This window comes from Diorhabda sublineata, chromosome 3 (genome assembly GCF_026230105.1).
Source record: "Diorhabda sublineata isolate icDioSubl1.1 chromosome 3, icDioSubl1.1, whole genome shotgun sequence".
NCBI classification, from domain to species: domain Eukaryota; kingdom Metazoa; phylum Arthropoda; class Insecta; order Coleoptera; family Chrysomelidae; genus Diorhabda; species Diorhabda sublineata.
Window position 1 is genome coordinate 7813062 of NC_079476.1, and position 20040 is coordinate 7833101.

At 31.9% G+C, this 20040-nt stretch overlaps 1 protein-coding gene across 2 annotated transcripts in view; it reads left to right on the plus strand.

Annotated features, from left to right (window-relative positions):
- Nucleotides 1-9856: 9856 nt before the first annotated feature.
- LOC130441527 (head-specific guanylate cyclase) overlaps nt 9857-20040 on the plus strand; it is a 119646-nt gene continuing 109462 nt past the window's right edge. The window contains exon 1 of one of the 2 annotated variants that reach the window (XM_056775249.1): nt 9857-10122. The gene's annotated coding sequence lies outside the window, so the exon portion shown is untranslated. The remainder of the gene's footprint in view (nt 10123-20040) is intronic. The other variant, XM_056775248.1, reaches the window with a different exon arrangement.

Below are 20040 nucleotides of genomic sequence, written 5' to 3' on the forward strand. Positions count from 1 at the left end.
GATAGTATAGGCAATATTATATACTCGCAAATGGAATATTGGTTCCCTTACCAATGAAAACGTTCACTGTGAACTAAGTTTTAAGATTTGAAAAATATTTCTCACACATATTATTTTTTATCTCCATTTTCTGACAAATTGATGAGAATTAATCATTCAAACTATATTGCCATTAAAAGCATTATATTATCCATATTAATAATCATGTTTATAAATAAATCAAACATGCTTGTAATTTACAATGTTTCAAATTTATTTTTAACTAGTAATTTACCAAATATCGGGAGGAATACAAAAGCAATTTGACTTATGTTTAATTCTAAGTTTACTTACAATATGTATTCGGAACATTTGAGTTCTTTTCCATTTAGGTGCACGTCTTCACCTTTACTAGTATGTAGTTATAACAATGTCCTTTATAATACATTTTAGTTTGATTCTAATGACCCTGGTTACTATTTTATTTGTTGTATCACTTTTTGTCTCAAGGAGTAGTCTTTCCAACATTGTTTCAATAGATATCGAAAATATCATCTATTATGAATCTCATGAATCAATATTGACAAAGGAATTCTACAGCTTCTTGAACATTGATATGAAATATCTTGTCATAAATGATTATTGCTGGTCTTGAGCTAAGTGTTGATGTTAGTAGCCTCGTTGGTGAGTATATCACTTTTATTTCTATTTTAATTATTCTATATTTTTTGTTACTGCTTTACACTTTCTCGGTGAAATTCTAAGTATAAGGCAGATTGAGACTTTGGAATCAATCAATGAAAGGGGGTGAATTGCTGCGTGGAGTAGGCAGAATGAGACTACGAAATCGAATCACTTCTTACTAATGAACGAATAACCACCTTACACTCATTTCTCTCTTGATAATGGTTTCATAGTGGGACCCGAAACGTCGAGAATTTTCAAAATTCTATCGCGGTTCAACACGTGATTATATAATTAACAAGTCCCAATTTGCAGCACTGTAAATAGCTGGTATGATGAATTTACTGACAGTTTTCGTTCGATCATGACTCAATACCTCAAATTAAAATTGTGTCAGAACATCGATGTTATGAGCGAACTGATTAATTAGGTTATGATACTATATTGAGCATTATTGAAATATTCATTTGGCTGTAAAAAAATATTTGTTTTTGTTGGATGCTACAAAAACTACATAAATCTTCTCACAACCAACGATTTTCGGCACCAAAACTTACTTAGGTTTTAGAGGTATCGCAATCGAAGTAAAAAAGTGCTAAGAAGAAAATTCAGGAGATTGAGTCGAAACTTGTGTATAAAATTCTTGTAATCTAGAATAAGTGGGGGTTGTTTACCCTATCCTCATATATATGGTCTCTCTCGTGGTAAAGATGTGTAAAGAAGTATGTTCGTTTATGGATGAAGATGTATTAAATAATAATTTGCGTAAGAAAGATTCGAGGTATGAGTTTTCTAGGAGGAGGTTTAGAAGGATATTCAGGTTTTTGTTATGAAAAATGGGATTAGAGATCTTTAATACTCTATTTTTAATTTGTTCTACCAAATTCACTTTTATAGAATGTTTATGGTACGAGTGGTAATTCAAGTATCTACCTGGGCTACAAGGTTTCCTGTACTATTCTATTACGATAGAATTATCCAATCTACAAATAAATCTCGTATCATGAAATGGTATGGAATGGTTTGTGTGTTCCATTTCTATTGTCAATTGGATGTGTGGGTCTTAGCTATTGAAAGTATTCAAGATGTCGCTATTACTGGGTTCAGAGACGTTAATATCATTAACATATTTTCTAATTAACAAGGGTTTGAAGAAAATTACAGGAATAACCATGTCCAACACACCGACTATGACATAGGATGCTAGAATAGGTGACATCGAGGCACCCATCGATGTACCAAAAGTTTCTTTATAAAATTTATTATTAAAAGAAAAATATCTGTCATTAAGATGAAATGATATAAATTCTAAAAATAAATTCTTATTTATAATGCAATGGGTACTGATTTTTTCCCAATTTTTGTTAATAAATCTTAGGCAAGCTTCTAAATATACATACAATCGGCATCTAGGCTAGCCAACACATAGTTTTCTGGAATTTTTTCTTATTGGGAACGTGGAAACGAAACACCAAAGTGGACTAGTATTAATGCTACAATTTTTTAAACTCGTAGAATTCAAAATTCAATATTCAAATTGGCGTTGATAGAAATATTGATTAATTGAAATATTGATTCTGGTTACTATAGGAATTTTCATTAAATTTTAATTGGTTAGATTATGAATGACGTTGAATTTTTATAGGTTGGGTAAGGATAAGTTGTAGTGAATGATGTTCAATATTGATTGGTAAATTTATGAATAAAATTAAATTTCAACAAGTTAATTTCACGAGTGTTCGAAAGCTATGAAAATATATTAAAGTTAGTCCAGTTTCATTACCACGTTCCCAATAAGAAACCGCTGTATATGTATATGTCAGTGTCAATATCATATTTTGATAAAGACTTAAAGAAAAGTGGAAACGTCAATTTTTATCTATCTTTTACAAACTATTAAACAATAAAAAAACCAATTATCATAAAATATGTGTTCGGAAAGGATTCACCGACGTTTCGGCTCTCACTTTGGAGCCATTATCAAGAGAAGGGTGGGGATTATGTTGTTATTCAATCACTTGTCAGATGTGATCCGATTCCGTGGTCTCAATCTGCCTACTCCACGTAACGAATTACCCCAACCAGCCTACTTCTTGGAATTTCACCGAGGAAATGAAAAGCTTAAACAAAAACATAAAATTATTAAAATAGAAAATAAAGATAATATGCTTACCATCAAGAACACTGTTGACACTAACAAACTAACTGTTGGTCTTGAGCTAACTAACTAACTTGCGTGATAATGGCTCCAAAGTGGGAGCAGAAACGTCGAGATTTTTTTAAAATTCCAACGCGGTTCAACCCGCGAACCTAGTTCTTTTGTTCATATATATATATATATATATATATATATATATATATATATATATATATATATATATATATATATATATATATATATATTTGTAAAAGATATATAAAAATTGACGTTTTTACTTTTCTTCTAGTTATTTTTAAAATATTTTTATCTATCTATCTTTTAAAATTTATTAAAAAAATTAATTTTGAAACAGAGTCCCAAAATCAAGAAATTTAGAAACATAAATATAACCGAGCTTTCCAATAATTATGTATTCATCGTCTGGGAAATAATTAAGAATTCCGGTGATTTTTGATATTATTAATGCTTGTAAATATTTTTAAACTCATAGAATTTATTTTGATAATAACAAAGAAAAGTCACTTTTTATCTATCTTTTAAAAATTATTGAAAAAACTAGAGACTTAAAATCAAGAACATTTAGAAATATAAACATATGGAAATTATATATATATATATATATATATATATATATATATATATATATATATATATATTCAATATAATATTTTTGAATCTTTGCTAAATAGAAGAATATTGCCACAGAATAATAAAGTCTGGGGAGAACCAAATATAGACCTCATTGATTTAAAAAATTGTTCCTTTAAATACCATAGACTTAACATAAATTTTTCATCTATATAGATCAACATTCAAGTGTAAATAATCTTCTTTTTCTCATAGAATAGCTGATATGTTCGGATCCTTAGTTAGCAATGGAAATTAAGGTACATAAAAGTTTTTATCAGATTATTTGAGAACGCTAGACCGCTAGATCGATTTAAACAACATGGCAAATCGATTTAAAAAGAAATTTTTGACAAAATCGAATATAGTATTTCCTATTATAGTGATCGTAAGTTAGAATTAAAGTCGGAATAGTGGAAAAGCAGATCCGGATTTGGATTAGCTATAAAGCTACACATTGTACAACTGTATTCTTTTTGTTGTATTGCTAAGAAGTATGTGTGTTAATCTGAACTTTGTAACAGCAAGAAGCCTTATAACGATATACGCTTTTAAATTCATATAATCATTCCTCAACTTAAGTATCCATTTGACATTAATTAGTATAGAAGTACATTAAATATTTAGTTACAGTCTACCGTCGGCGTCGCGGTCGTGTACATCACTATTACCTTATTGAAAAAATCATTTAATTCAAATAATACCAAATGTCATACGTATTTCTTACTAGAGACATAGATAAGATATTCGAATAGTGAAGCTATTTAAGCACACGACAAAGTAACCCATTCGTTTCTGTTTTTGATGCCTCTTTGTTGTGTTTGTTTGGTACGACGCCACGGTGAAGGTAATTTGATCAGTACTGAACCCAAGTGAACAATACGGTGAAGTAGAGGAAATGTGGTATTCATTCCAGTTTTTCATACAGAAGCAGAGTTTCTACAGATGTAGCATTATTAATTTACATATTGAATCATTTAACACTAAGTAATCAAAAAGTTGGTTGTAGCTGGAATGTGATAGCAGCGCGGACAAAAGTTCCAGTGTATGTGAAGACCTTTACTTCTTGGTAAATTATTGTATATTGTTTGGGAGTTTGCTCTTGATTTCCAGCTATTCTGAACTTAAGCTTTGAAGATACTTTGCTACTAAAATACGTGGACTCCTGACTGGGGTTTTTATGTCCTTGTTTCTAGTTACTCTAGCCTTTTAATGAAATGGGCAAGGCATTCGCAAAGTAGATGCTTTGCTGTATTTGTAGCTTGATCGCAGAATCTGCTGTTTTCTGCCATAACTATCGTCTTAAGGTGATATTTGACGAGGCACTTACCTATGGCAAGTCCGACCACCAATTTGATGTTGTTTCGACGAGAAATTTCTGAAACTTCTTTAGCTGACAGAGTTATGTTCAATAAGATATTGATGGGGCACACTAGGGAATACTCAATAGTTGTTAGCGCCTTCAATACCTCTAAACTATCGGAAAGAATGTGAATGTACTTCCTAGAGACATTTCTATCCAAACACTCCTGAGCATATATGATTATTGCTAGCAACATAACTAAAAAAAATTTGATTTACCCAGGGGTATGGATAGCTTATATTTGTGTTTAAAACAAAACCACTCCAGCTTCTTGCGCTGGCTTAGAACCATCTGTAAACTTATAGAGATGCATTTAAAGCTTTACTCTTGACCCATTTTATCGATCCATGACTGGCGGTTGTTGATTACCACTTCAAATCAAATGTCTGTGTCTGTTAAAGGAGTGGCTCAGCGGAATAACGGCCTAAGCTACACAAGAGTGTAATAAACACTCTTATTATATATTATATTAAAAAAAGTTTATAGCACTCTCATAGTGCACTTAAATTATTTCAAAATGAATGATGAATTCCTAAAATGTATTGGAACGGGGACTGTAAATCTTTTTTTTTTGCTTTTGTCGACATTTACAGACATTTCAGTTTCTACTAAAATTCCATCCCATCTACTTCTCTTCTTTCCTTTTATTTCATTATTGTTTTTGTTGTTAACAATTCTAATTATTTGTGTATTCAAAATAGCTTTAAGTCATCTTAATTAACTGACTCATATTTACCAAAATAAAAAAATTATTGGGCCTTAAACTTTTAATAGGTAGAAATCCCAACTTAGAATTAACAACCGGTTGCTTCTATACAAAGCAACACTGAAACTCCTCTATAGTTATGGTATTGAACTATGGGGCACTGCTTCTTAGTCAATCACAGCAATTCTAGAATGATTTTATTCAAAAGTACTCAGATTTCTTATAAATGCTCCCAGGTGTCTCCAAGAAGATTATTATTGGTGGCCTACAAATGTAGTAAGTAAGAGAGGGTGAGAAAAATATCTCACTTCTCCCAGAAACATCGTCGCCGCACTAAAATCCCCCCAACACATTGGCTCAACCTCTAATGAGATCTGCCACCCAGCGATGGCTGCAATTCGTGTCATTTGCTTGACAGATTTTAGTCTCATGGTGTATGTGTTGTGTAGTTATGTAGTTATCCCTCAATCATACTTTATTATTTGAGTGAAAGAGAATTGTCAATGGGCAATTTTATTTATCTATTGCTATCAACCGTTTGATTATTCCAAATTTTACAGATTGCAAATAAAAAGGCCCTTTTATAAATATATAAATTGTTATATAAATGCAATAGATCCATAACTAACGTTTACAGTAAACCGCACTAGTAGCTAAAGTGGGCATAAATAAAGTTTTCATAATAGAATCAACTATTCTCATAATATCATGACGACCAGTGAAAAACGTATATTTACTATTTTTCCATTTTTACTCACCACATATAATTTTGCTAAGAGCCAATATAGATCATATCAATATCAATGAATGTTTTGATGTCTAATTAAAATATGTTTCTTTTCACAGTTATAATCATATTATTTTTGTGTAACCCCTCAATTTGGTCCTTAATTTATATCCTGAATTGCTCAAATACAATCATTTTTGGATTTTGGTACGCTGAAAAGTTATTTAATACAAATGAAAGATTTGGAGCTAAGTGAAGAACACATTCGAGATTATAAACGATCCCTTTGAGTTTATCTTTCTGTTAATGACTGGTGTGGTATCCGTATTGAAAACATTTAACAGAAACAGCTAATTTCCCACATATTTTGTAATCATCTTCTAAGAGCCGCTTAACATGAGGCAATACAATGTAAAATATGTAATTCTAAGGGAAAATGAAGTTATTTCTTTCTTAATCACCAACAAAATATGAGTCACATCAGCTATTGGAACATTTTTTTTTTCTTCTGAGGTAAATCAACTTCTGGTTACTTCGTTATTTTTATTGCTGCCATTCAATTATGAAATGTTGGCACTTTAACTACCACTTGAGAGAAACTATTAGTTCTAGCTGATTGTAGTTTTGAGGCGACAGTAATGTCACACAATGTACCAGATGTAATACTTTGACTTTGCAAAAAATTGCATGCTTCAAAGACTTCTTAACAAGGAGCAATGCAAACTATCTCATTAAAAAGCATACGCAAATGAAATCCGACCAAACGACTTGTGCAAGATCTCTTTTCATGGCAATTGTAATTCTGAGGTGAAATAAAGTTGTTTTTGGTTTAACAACTGATTAAATCTCAGTTAGATAAGCTTATTCATTGGAGTACTTATGTAAAACTAAGTTTTTAGTCTTCTGTGGCAAATCTAATATGCTTGTTACCTTGCAACTGGCCAAACAGTTGTTGTTCGATAAGGAAAATACAATTTTATGAATAGAAATTTTAATGTATCTGATCAAGCCAATTCTAACGAATAATGTATGCTACAACATTACTATTTGGTTTTTGAGCCATACTTCGTTTATTATTGCACCAATAAAGAGTAATCCACAAGAAAACTCCCATTTGTACCCCACAACCTCTGAAAATGACGCATGAAAACCATTCGAAAATTCCCCAAATGCTGCATACCAGTCCATTTTTTGTTTTGCTGTATGCACTATTTTTGGTTTATCAGCAATCTTGCACAATCATATCCTGTGCTTTTACTGTATCTCCTCACTTCATGTACTTTTTGGAAGTCCTTCTCTTGGATCTTCGTCGAGATCATGATGACCACTATTGAATACAGCACCAATCTTTCTATAGTTAGTATAAAATGTTTTTATATACATTTAAATACTGTTCATCCCTTTTATATTAGTATTTGGAAATGTAATAAATAATTTGAGATGAAATACATGAAAAAAAATTTAAATAAAAGTTTTTAAATTTGCCCAGATACACATTTCTAAAATATTTTGAGGTATACGTGTGTTCAGCCTAAGCGTGACAACAACAAGTAAAGTTTTTTTTTTTAAAGGGAACCCTGTATATTTGTTTATCATCGAATTTAGTGTAAAATTCTGCATCTAGCCCTTTCCATAAATTGTGACGTTGCCAAGTTGGCAGCGAAAAATATTTATAATTGGCGAAAATTGGTGCACTATAAAGGTTGCCTAGTAAACGTTATTAGTGACTAAGCTTATTTGGGAGGTGTGAAGGTAGAGGATGGCAGAAATGTATGAACAGAGTAGAAGTTTCGTTTGGGGTTCACGGTGTTTTTTAGAGAAGCATTAATTCAGGAGATTTCAATTAGCAAAAACTTCATTTTTTTAAATGGAACATCCAGTATATTATTTTACCATCTTATAAAACTATTTTATCCCTTCAAATTATGTCCAATAATGTACACTCTAAAATTGACTGTTTTAAAAAAAATTGCATTTTTAGTTTATTATTTAAAAATATTCATCTTTTATTTACTAGTAAACACTGAATGTGACGTTTAAAATACTTTTTATTACAGATTTTATGACAAAATCAAACCAGTAATTTTATACTTTTGAAAACTGTAATACAATATATAGGGTATCTACCAAACTAAATTAAGCAAACATCACCTTACCAACAAATGGAATGAAAATATCCATAGTTTTATCAAATAACCTCTGAATTTGACATTTTCTCAATTAAAGTCAGAGTGATTAGTTATTATCTAAACGTATTACGAACAATTAAGAAGCAATTAAGATACAAGATACAAACATTTTTGTACTGGGTGCCAGTAACTGTTTACTCGCATAAAGGATTTATCAACAGAAATTTCCAGACAGAAGACAGCCAAGAAAGGAGACATAGGTAATTTAATTCATCGATTTACCAGAACTGGTAGTGTAGCTTACGAAAAAAGAGAAATATTGAAGAATGCAATGTCACAGGAAAACGAAATGATCGTAATGTTAAAAGTTACGGAAGATCCCCTCATCTCGACACGGGAAATATCAAAACAAACCGACATAAGTCGTACTGTCGTCCAAAAAATTCTATCTATAAACAAAACCGTATACATCAAATTCAAATGGTAGTTAAAAATGTGGATATTTTTAAATCATAAACTAAAAATGCAATTTTCTTAAAAACAGTCAATTTTAGAGTGTACATTATTGGACATAATTTAAAGGGATAAAATAGTTTTACAAGATGGTACAATAATATCCTAGATGTTCCATTTAAAAAAAATGAAGTTTTTGCTAATTGAAATTTCCAGAATTAATGCTTATCTAAAAAACACCCCGAACCCCAAACGAAACTTCAACTCAGTTGACATTTCAGCCATTCTTTACCTTCGTACTTACCAAACAAGTTCAATTAGTTCTCACTAATAACGTTTACTAGACAGCATTTATAGTGAACCAATTTTCGTCAAATTTTCATATTTTTCGCTCCAACTTGGCAACGTCACAATTTATGAGAAAAGATAAGATAGGGCTAGATGCAGAATTTTATGCTAAATTCGATGGTGAACAAATATACAGGGTGAAAACAATTTTTTTGTAAATTTCATCTTAAGTAAGTTATTGCACTTCCACACACTAATGGGCCACCTTGTTTTCTATACCTTCCAGACTAAGAATATACGAATGAGTTGACAGATCCACTTCAGTTCACACTATTTATAAAGACGTAATGTAACTTTGCTAAAGCTGAAAGGATGAATCTAATAGGGCCATCTCTAATTAAGCGGCCGATTATTTATTGATTATATTATTTAGTTTTTAAGTGATAACATTTTAGCAGGACCACAGAAAAGAAGGAGGGGTTGGTTTTCATTAGAGGCAGTGATAGCAAAAATTTTGCGTGATATTAGCAAAATCCATCAAATGTATGAGTTTGCAAGAAATTTCATCATATTCTGCGTTTATTGTCAAGCAAACATAAGCAATAGAATTTCTACATTTTTGTACACTATTTTTTCTTCACTTTTAACATTAACGATCAATTTATATGCAAACCACATCGCTATCACCCTAAATATTATAAAACGAATCAACTGAAAAAATTGTATTTTCTATCGCGCTGTGTGATCACGACGACCTAAGACTGCGCCAGCGTCGGCTGGTTAGAATGAACGTCGAGTTTCAACGACGCCTATATTAGTTGCAACATACCAGTGAAACTGACTGTTCATTTCTAGATGTCAGTTGTCGGGATCATACGAATTTTCATAACAAAACGTAATAATTTTTCCTGTTTAGCTATTCAAAATTGAATCACTCTTTGTCTATGTAATAACGACGACTAATTGATCCTGTGGGGCGTAGAAGTTACATTCTCTTTTGTAAAGGTATTTATACAATTTAACAATACAAATTATTTGGTTATTGTTGTTTTTTATGTGCATAATTTCATTATTGTGACGGCAGGCATTTGTTGTCTCCAAAAATATGTTTGTCGGAATGCATTTAAATGATTATATTTGAAAAATCTCAAGCTTGTTTCGAATAACATCAATTTTATTATCTCCGACAATCACATTTTATCTTCATGAGAATTTCGATTTCTTAACAATTTTTACCTTGATTGTTAAAAGTTTTGTCAAAATTCATTCTCTATAAGAAAATTTCCTCAGCTCATCTTACACAAGTTGTTGATTGAGATTCAAATTTGAAATAACTACAACCTTGTTTTCTCCGAATCTATTAGTTCTAACAACAATATCAAGATTAACAAATGTTTTCTAATGAACAGGTATTTCAAGTAGCATTTTTATTTTATAAAACTGATTATCAGAACATAACAAATAGGGGAAGGACTAATTTAATTCTTATAACGTTAAACAAATACAGGTGGTTAGATGTTTACGATTGTAAGGAATTTGTGAAATATTGGTTATTAATATTTCCTAAATTTTGAGAAAAAATCAGCAATTGTAGGAATATTGTCTGTGAAAAGATGGGCTGAGGATATTTTGCCGCATTAATTTAGAAATACTCTTTATTTATATTAATATCATTTTATCTTATTTACTTCAGAGCTTCCTTCGAATATTTCACATTTCCATCTACATTTGTATAGTTTAATATAGATATTTTGTATTCGAAAAGAAAAGTGACTAGTACTTTTTCGTTTATAAGTACATATTACCAAATTATTTCGTACACTAGTGCCAAACAAATTTTTTTCTACAGCCGTTATGTTTCTGGATCGTCTTGATTTTACGTCTCTTCTGTTTTAAAATCAGTTTTTTTCAAAAATAGCTATTCAAAAAGCAAAAACTGCATTTAAAAAAATAATCTATTGATCAATTTAAATACCCTAATTGTCGGTGTCAATATAATATTTTGATAAAGACTTCGAAAGTCAAAACTTCAGATTTTTCCTTTTTTAAAAAACTAATTTCAAAACAGAAGAGACCTAAAAACAAGAACATTTAGATTCATGCCGACCCCTGAATTTTTGTAGGTGTCCCACAGCTTATCAGATTTTAAGTATCATCGACTATTGTTCTCCACTTACTTCTGTCCTACATCAGTTTGTTCCAGTCACATACTTCTTTTTGCTTTAATTGTATTTATTATATCTTCATTTTCTAATATATTCTTAATTTCATAGATCAAAAGTCCACTTCTCTCATTATTTCCAACTTTCACTAGCTTTCTTAGTTATTCTCCTCCCATATATCCTTAGTTGTTCTTGGCCAATATTTGTTAGTCTCATAGTTTCAGCGGTGTAACTACTGGTTTTATTGCAGTCTTGTACACTCTTATTTTGGTTGCTCGGCATATTGCTTTGAATTATAATTATGTCCCCTTTATTCCGCATGAATTCCTTGTCTTGTCTCATTCTTTGTGTCATTTTTGTTGCTTATCATTGTTCCCACGTACTTAAAGGTGTCAACTACTTAGAAAATGAGGTCATTTATCTTTACTGTTTTTTGTTTGTGAACTTCTTTCTTGCAATATATTTTGTCTTTTTATGATTTATGTTGAATCCTCTCATTCCTGTCTTTTTCAAAATTTTTTCTAATTTGTCCTCAAAACACAACTGCATTTATTTCAAATTTCTCAGATGGTCCGTTTCCTGTTGTTACCTTTGCCATAGAATTGAGCATAGTCATTTCCACCAATCGTTTAAACTTTTAGGGTATTTGTAGTTTTTCCATGCTCACTATAATTGTCGTCTTTTTCATACTGTCGATGCTTGTTTAAAGTCGATAAATATCATTTGCATACTAATTTTGTGCTCATATCTAAAAACTTATACAAAATTGTTTTAAGGGATCAAAGAAACAACACTAAAAAAAGAAGCAGATATATTTCAAATAATAAGTTCAAATTAATTAACAAAAAATAAATGTATTTGAAATAATCCATAGATGAAATTAAAAAGCTCAATACCAATTAATTAATATTTTGTTACTCATTTCAATTTTAGCAATTTCACAGTCAATATACATAAGACACAAAATGGTTTGCGTGTGCTAAGTAGTGTGCTAGAATAGTTATTTTTGATTATCGGGAACTGCTTCTTTGGTTGTTTTGTTGGTACAATTTTTCTCACACGAGTGATAAACAAAATTTCTTGTACACATTCAAATAAGGTATGTACGATTCTTTTAAAAGTGGTTCAAAATCCTTCTACTATTTGCGAAAACTAGGGAAATAAAATGGTACTGTCAACAATGACTTTTTTTATTAAGTTTGCCTTCTAGTGCCTGATTTTTTCATCCGTGAAACATCAAAGCTTTCAAGCAGCGATGAAATAAGCAGTACCCCAGATAATTTAAACCTTTGCACTCCAGCCTAATAACCTACTAATAGAGGATATCAATAACTCCAGCATATTAGTTACGAGTCCTACCTGTGATGTAGAAGAAAATTGGAGTTGTTGCAATAAAACAAAACATTTATTTCTCAGCTATATTATGAAGAAACATATTCTAACTCATATTATAGAAGAAAAACAAAACATAAGTTTAACAGACACACAAGAAAATCTCATTTCTAATTTATTATTATGTGCAATCTTTTGTCCAGTCTTATTTCATGTGCTGGAGTGGAAGGTCTTAATCGATCTCCGGGGAACTCACCTATGAGTTGATTCAAATAAGACCCTAGTTTTTCGTTCTTGATTTTTTTACACACATATATGAAATGAATGCAATTAATGTAGACATGTCCATCCCCCACTCAAGAGATTTTCTTCGGAAACACTATGGTGATGCGTATTTCATTTGTAGTAACTCCTCCGCTAATACAATGCTATGATAACCTTGAGCATTTGGTACGTTCGACAATAATTTGTGTTACAGACGCAATGGAATTCTTGTACCGCTAGGTAAATTAGACTTTATAAGATTATCGGAGGTAATATTAGTGAACAAAAAAATGGTATTTTGGTATTTGCACTAGTAGACCAATAATCCTGCGTATTTGGCAAAACCATAGTTCCCACATTCAAAATTACACCGATAAAGGTCTAAAATTCCTCCTTATTTGTGTCGCTCCATGTACGCCGTATAGAATCATTGAAAAGAATTTTATTTCTCAGTTTGTTCTTGACGTACTGATTTGTCGAATCCTTATTCTGATGTACTTTCTTAAAGTATGTCTTGCAGTAAATTTTCTGTTACAATTTGCTCACATAGGTTTGTTACTTTTAGAAAGTAAATATTAATTTGTAATTTTAGTGTGTCTATTTCTTAGTATAGTTACTATTACTTGTTTCGAGCGATTACTGCATATTCGCGGCCACTGTTCAATATATTCATTTATTTGTTTTAGGTTTTGAAATGATCTTTGCCACTCAGATTTCCACTTAAGAATAATTTTCATTTTGATATATGCTTTCACGTCATTATATACCGCACTATTCATTGTATGTACATCACTGCAAATCGTAGCGTCTTTTGCGTTTTTGTCAGCATCTTCATTTTCTTGTTTTCATTGTTGAGAAGGCACCCACAAAAATCCGACATCTAAGTTGTTTTTTTGTATTAGTTGCAATTATTTCTTGATTTGAGGGTTGTTAGTATAGATATTTTTAAGGAGCTCAAGTCATTCAAGGATTCTGTTATAATTATACTTTTTTGTAGGTTTGATGAATAAATTTCCACCAAAGCTTGTAGAAAAGTATATATTTCTGCTGAATATACAGAGCTTACTTACGTGAGGTAATTTATATTTCAAGTGAGGTTTATGAGAGGTGATAACAGCAGGCGTAACTCCATTGGGGGTGCTGGATGCGGCAGTGTATAGTTTATGGAAGTTAGAATACATGGAGAGTTTCTAGTGAAAATTCTGATATATTATGGAGGCTGGCGTTTCAGCTTAATTAAAGACATTGAAACTTGTGTCCATGCTCGGAGTTTTAATCAGGGAAAGATTTATCTTATGACATGCCCATAGATTGAGAGTAAAGTCTCTTTGTCAGATCCCCACTCTCTATTTTAGAGAACTTTTAATAGGTTTAGTCTATTCTAACATTTGACGACATTATTCATTTGGTTTTCGCTGCAGAGAAGCGGAAATCGGAGTCTCTAGACCATTTATGTATAAGTATATTTATGTGTAATTGTAAAATTGATTGGGCTAATTACTGAACTTCTATTATTCAGAAAATTGTGAATGAAAGCCAGCATGTGTCTATCTATGTTCCATTCTTTCAAGGTTTCTACTATGTTTGGTCTCCATGGGGTATCGAGGCTTTGTTTATGTCAAAAAATACAGCTACTCGCATGGATTTCTGATTGTTTGCTAAAGCCTCGATCTCTAATGTTCTCGATTGTGCTTTTGTGTTTTCTAAAACCTTCTGTTCTGGTGTTAACAGTTTTCTTAGGTCTAGTTGCCAAACAAGTCCGTTAATCATTATTTTTTTTAATAATTCACACATTGTATAGGTTAAGGATATAGTTCTGCAGGAATTAACTGATAATTTCTTTTTTCCTATCTTCTGTATGGGTATAAGAGTCCCTTTCAACCATTTTTTTAAAAATGTATGTTTTGTCCATATTTGATTAAATATTTCCAGCAGTGTAGCCTTAGCTGTATATTTATATCGTCTTTCACTGGGCTAGAATCGTCAAAAGAAATAAGTGTTTCGTCAAGCTCAGTCTTTAGAAGGGGTTTGTTGATGTCCGACTCTATGATGTGAAAGTTATGAAGACTGTTTTTATTATTTTCCAGAAAACTTTCTGTGAAAGTGGTTAGGGTTACTAGTAATTTGTCCGTCATCTTCTAAAGTCGCAGTTTTCTGATATGATTTGTAACTGGATATTTGCCTAATTTTTTTCCAAGTAATACTAATATAGGTTGAGATATTTATATTTTGTACGTATGCCGTCCATGATTCCCTTCTACTCTTTTTAAGTATGTACCTCGCATTAGCTCTTAGGTTTTTGAAACTTGTTAGATGTTGATGTAGACTTTTATGGTTCGTCGACATCGTTGTTTCACCAAGGTACTGGATTGTGACCTTTTATGGTCTCCGTCATTCCAATACCGTTATTTGCGGCTTGTTTGATTATGTTGGTAAATTTGTTAACCGTTTCATCGATATCATCTGTTATTTTGTATTGAGTACGTAATGTTTCCAAATTCTAGGAAAACAGATTCCACTCTGCATTTTAGAGACGCCATTTTGGTAAAGGCTTAGTATTTTTTGTCCTAGTTCTAATGTCAGAGATTATTATTGGGAAATGATCGCTATCATAAAAGTATGATACTACTTCCCAGTTAAAGAAAGGAGGATCACATATTATTAAGTCTATAGCAGACGATGCGATAATTATGCGAAGTTGAGGTATTTGTTGAATTAAATTCTCCAAATAATTTTTATTGAGATAAATATTGGAGGGTATATGAATATTACAAATATTTATTTTAGATGGATCTGTGTTTATATCAATTTTATTCGATTGAATATTATTTCCGAAATATGTGACAATACCTCCCCAACTCCTCTCTCCAGTGGGTCTATTTTTATAGTATATGTTATAGTTTCTCCAGTTATCTACACTACTTTCCTTTAAAATCTGTAAACACATAATGTTTGGTTTGTACAAACATTTCATAATGTAAATAAACCATTCAAATTTCATTGCATTAGATACACTTATAATATCATGGCTCCGACGACTCCCTACTAGAATTCATGGGGCCTTCTGATATGTATCTTCTTAATCGTTTTTTTTTATCTTGGTTATGCGAATTTTCAGGGATTTGTTCGTGATTTGACTCTTTCCAGCATATCAACAAGAGACTCAAAATCTGCGGTATAATTTCTAATTGTACTGATTGGATCACTTGAACCATGAATATTGGTGATCAAATCTGTCAGTTAATCACAATTCAATATTTTCTCATCTTTGTCCTTCTCAATAAAATTGTTCGCGGGCTTCAACATTTTCATTGTTTCTTCTTGTCCAATTTTCTTGGTTTTTTTTTTACATTGAACTCTTTGTGTGTTTTAAAAGTTGTTTCTCATTCAGTAAGTTTATCTTGTATTGGGGGACTTTCAATTTCGTTGATTTTTCTTTTTTTAGTTTCTGTGTGATCATTATCTATTGCGACATTTTGGTCTGTTTCAATTTCAGTTGAGTTGTTGGTGTTACTGGTTTTTTCGAATTGAATAAAGAGACTTTCTGGTACAATAACTTTATTTGGTGGGTTAATATATGCTTGCATATGGCTGTAGGCAGGATCAGTAACACCAATTCTTAGGAATTGGTAATTAGTTTATTCAAATATTTTCTAAAGCTGCTTAGATAATTTCGTTAGGGATTGAAAGGTAATCATTTGAAATTATAAGTCTTTCTGGTGGGGTGATCATTCTAGGTGCTTTGATTTTTGACCGTTATTAATTATTTCCGCTCCATGGTCTTCCAAAAATTTGTCACCATCTGTTTCGATGATAAATATATGCAAATTCTGTCGTTGGCCATGCGTGAAGCATATAATATATTTCTTGGAGAGATAAAACCAACTTTATACGAATACTCTTGGCTTTTGATTCCATTAACTGACGGAAAAAAATAGCTTGTTCTTTTGGTGGGTGATTTGGTTGTTGATTTTATACTAGTAGGCTCGAATATGATATACCATGGGTTTGCATTATTTGTTATGAATTACTGTTATTCATAATAATTTTTGATATTAAGCATCTGTTGATACAATTTTCTGCTTCAACACTAAGGTTTGTAGGTTCGACCCTGTCTACTAAGACAGTCAGAAATAAAAAATGGATTCCTTTTGATAACGTTGATCACGATGGTACCCGTTTGTTGATGCAATTTCGACTTATTACTTATAAATACTATATAGAATCAGTTGTAATGTAAATAGTACTTACGTATTGTATTAGTTGTAATTAGATTATGACTTTCAATTGAATTTATTCAATTTTGTACTCGCAAAATTTGCTATACACTTGAGAGCTGATAGATATCAGGTAGTCACCCAATAACAGTCAGGACCGAACTTAGCTTAAAAAATTGTAGTGCTTCCTTGATGTTGAATACTTTATTACCTGTTGAAAAATTGATTTTTTGTTAGGGAATGTCACTTCCCGTGATATCACTCCATGCGATGCTGTTTACAGGTTGTATATCTTTGTTCTCTGAATCAGATTCAATGATTATAATTCTTCATTTTTTTCTAACTTCCTGACTGGAATTCCACTTAAATCGTCGCCAAGTAATGCAAATTCAAGATCATCTTCCACAACACTAATTTCAAAACACTAACATCAAAATTTTCTCCTCCCATATTCACCACACGAAAGAATTCAACGTTATAATTATTAGGAGAAGAAATTAAATATAGCACTTATTATAAGGTAAACATAATAAACTTATCATAAACAAAATAATATAAACACATGCTTAGCTAACTGTTAAGAGCGCCGAGTTAGTAAAACAACTGTGTCGCCTAAGCCGCGCTAGTAGATTTAATGTCTGCATTCTAATATCACAACTACAGCGACAATGGAGTGCAAAGGGTTAATAGATACAGATAATTCTATTATTTCGAATCTTGTACCGGAGAAATCCGGATGCTAGTATGAAAATGGGTTTTAATAATTCGAAGAGTGGTGTGAAACAAATAAGACAAATATCCGAAAATATGCTATAACAGAGAAGTCTAAAGAAGTGTTATCTCTTGCAACAAAACAGCGAACCAAACATCACTAAATCACGGCGTCCATTTGATTGTTGCTGATTTGTTGCAAGTGAAGTCGAGTATTTGAGTGTTTTGGCACTTTCGTCTTTTTGTTTAATTCAACTTATTGAACTGTGTAATGCAAAATAACTATTGTGATATTACAACTTGGACTAATATCTCTCTGAAACAAATGTATTGAGGAGTACAGAAGATTTATTTAAGAAGAGAAATTCAAAAATTATAAAAATTTTGCGAATAAGTATAAAATTAATTGGTAGAATGAAACAACTTAGCCACGAATCGGATTGTAACTTCTAGTCTTTCATGGACAAAAATACTTTTTCTCCACTTTGAGTGTTTCTAATTATTTCCAAGTCGATTTAGATAACGCAATAAATAAAACACGAAATTTTTGATATAATCCTCTAGTACTTGGGAATTTTGAATCTACTACTGATCGGTTTCCGCCATAAGCAATTCTTTGTACATATACTTCTTGCAGCCAGCATATTTTTCTATCTTCATTTATCTTTCAGCTAACGTATCCATAAATATATAAGCTGCTGTTGCAGTTTTCCATATCAATTTAGATTTAATAGTAATACTAATATTAACAAGTACACACAACCAAATAGCATTGATGCTGTGCCACCCGAAATGCAAAAGGCATTAGTAGAATTTGAGGGTACAAAACCAATTTGTCGTCTAAAATTACCCAAATTGAAGACCAACAAAAATTCTAATAATATCATTGCAGGAGTAGACTGATTAATGGGAAGCCTCTCCAATGAATACAATACGCTTGAACGACTGTATGCACTAATTTATTATGGAACTGTTGCAGTACTCTGTCTACACGATCAGCATATATGCGTAACAAAGACCCGTACCAATAAAAAACAAAAAACCCTAGTGGCAACGGCGCCTAAAACGTTCCATCGATACTATTAAGAGCGAGCTCGGACGTCTAACGGAGTATAAGAAATGTACGCAAGCCTCAAAATACTTGAGAAAACGCATAAAAAATATTTAAAATAGGTACTCACACACAACATCCAAAACATCCACAACATCTGCGTGAGTATATTCATCTGCTTCAACAGAAGTTTGAAACGAAATATAAGCGTTTATCGAGACACATTGAGTGCATGCAGAAGCAACAGATCAAACAATATGTTTAATACCCACAAAAATCACAAGAGAAACGCCGACTGGATAACCGCTGAAGAAATACGGTTAAGAATTGTTTCAATGCAGATTGATTATTTCACACTACAGGAAATCACTGACGAAATGCATAGCACCAGCAACTGGAAAGCACCGGAAGTAGATAATAATCAAAGCTTTGGTATAAGTAATTCTCAAGCGTACATAAGAGTTGGCGAAATAATTGATCCATCTCCTATACAACCTAGATGACATCCTTACTCCTAGCTCGAATCACTAACAGAATTTATAGGCGCTTAGCTGAGTAACCGAAGGGTTGCAGAAGAGATCACCAAAGGTACAAAGAACAAATTGTTGTAGACTCTGTGATACTTCAGCAGGCACAGAAATATTACCGACTATATATACGGCTTTCGTGGATCCAAAAAAGAAGCGTTTGGCAGTGTACTCAAATCCTGACTTGTGGAGGTCTTGCAGATTTATAAATTCCACCCAACTACTGTAAGATCGTTTCAACAACGATGTAGGGATGGCGAACAAACCTACATCTGCAAATCGGTCCGAACTCCATCAGTTATTCAGACATATCACCATTCCCAGGGTATATACCAGGATGAATCCGTGATTCTGCTTTGCATGGATTCCCCTATCTACCATGCTCAATGATACAAAGTACGGTTTTAGCATTAGAGCTAACAGAAACTCTAAATATACCATCTACCATCTTTTCTACATAGATGATATAAAACTATAAGCACCAAATGAGCCTCAAATCGATAACCTTTTTGATATAACACATCGATTCTCTACTTTTATACATATGGAGGTTGGACTGTCTAACTGCAAGACCCAACACACCGAGAAACGCATTATTATGAACGGAGGTATGCAACTACCCAAGGGAGATATTGTACAGTTAATGGAAGACGGGGAAA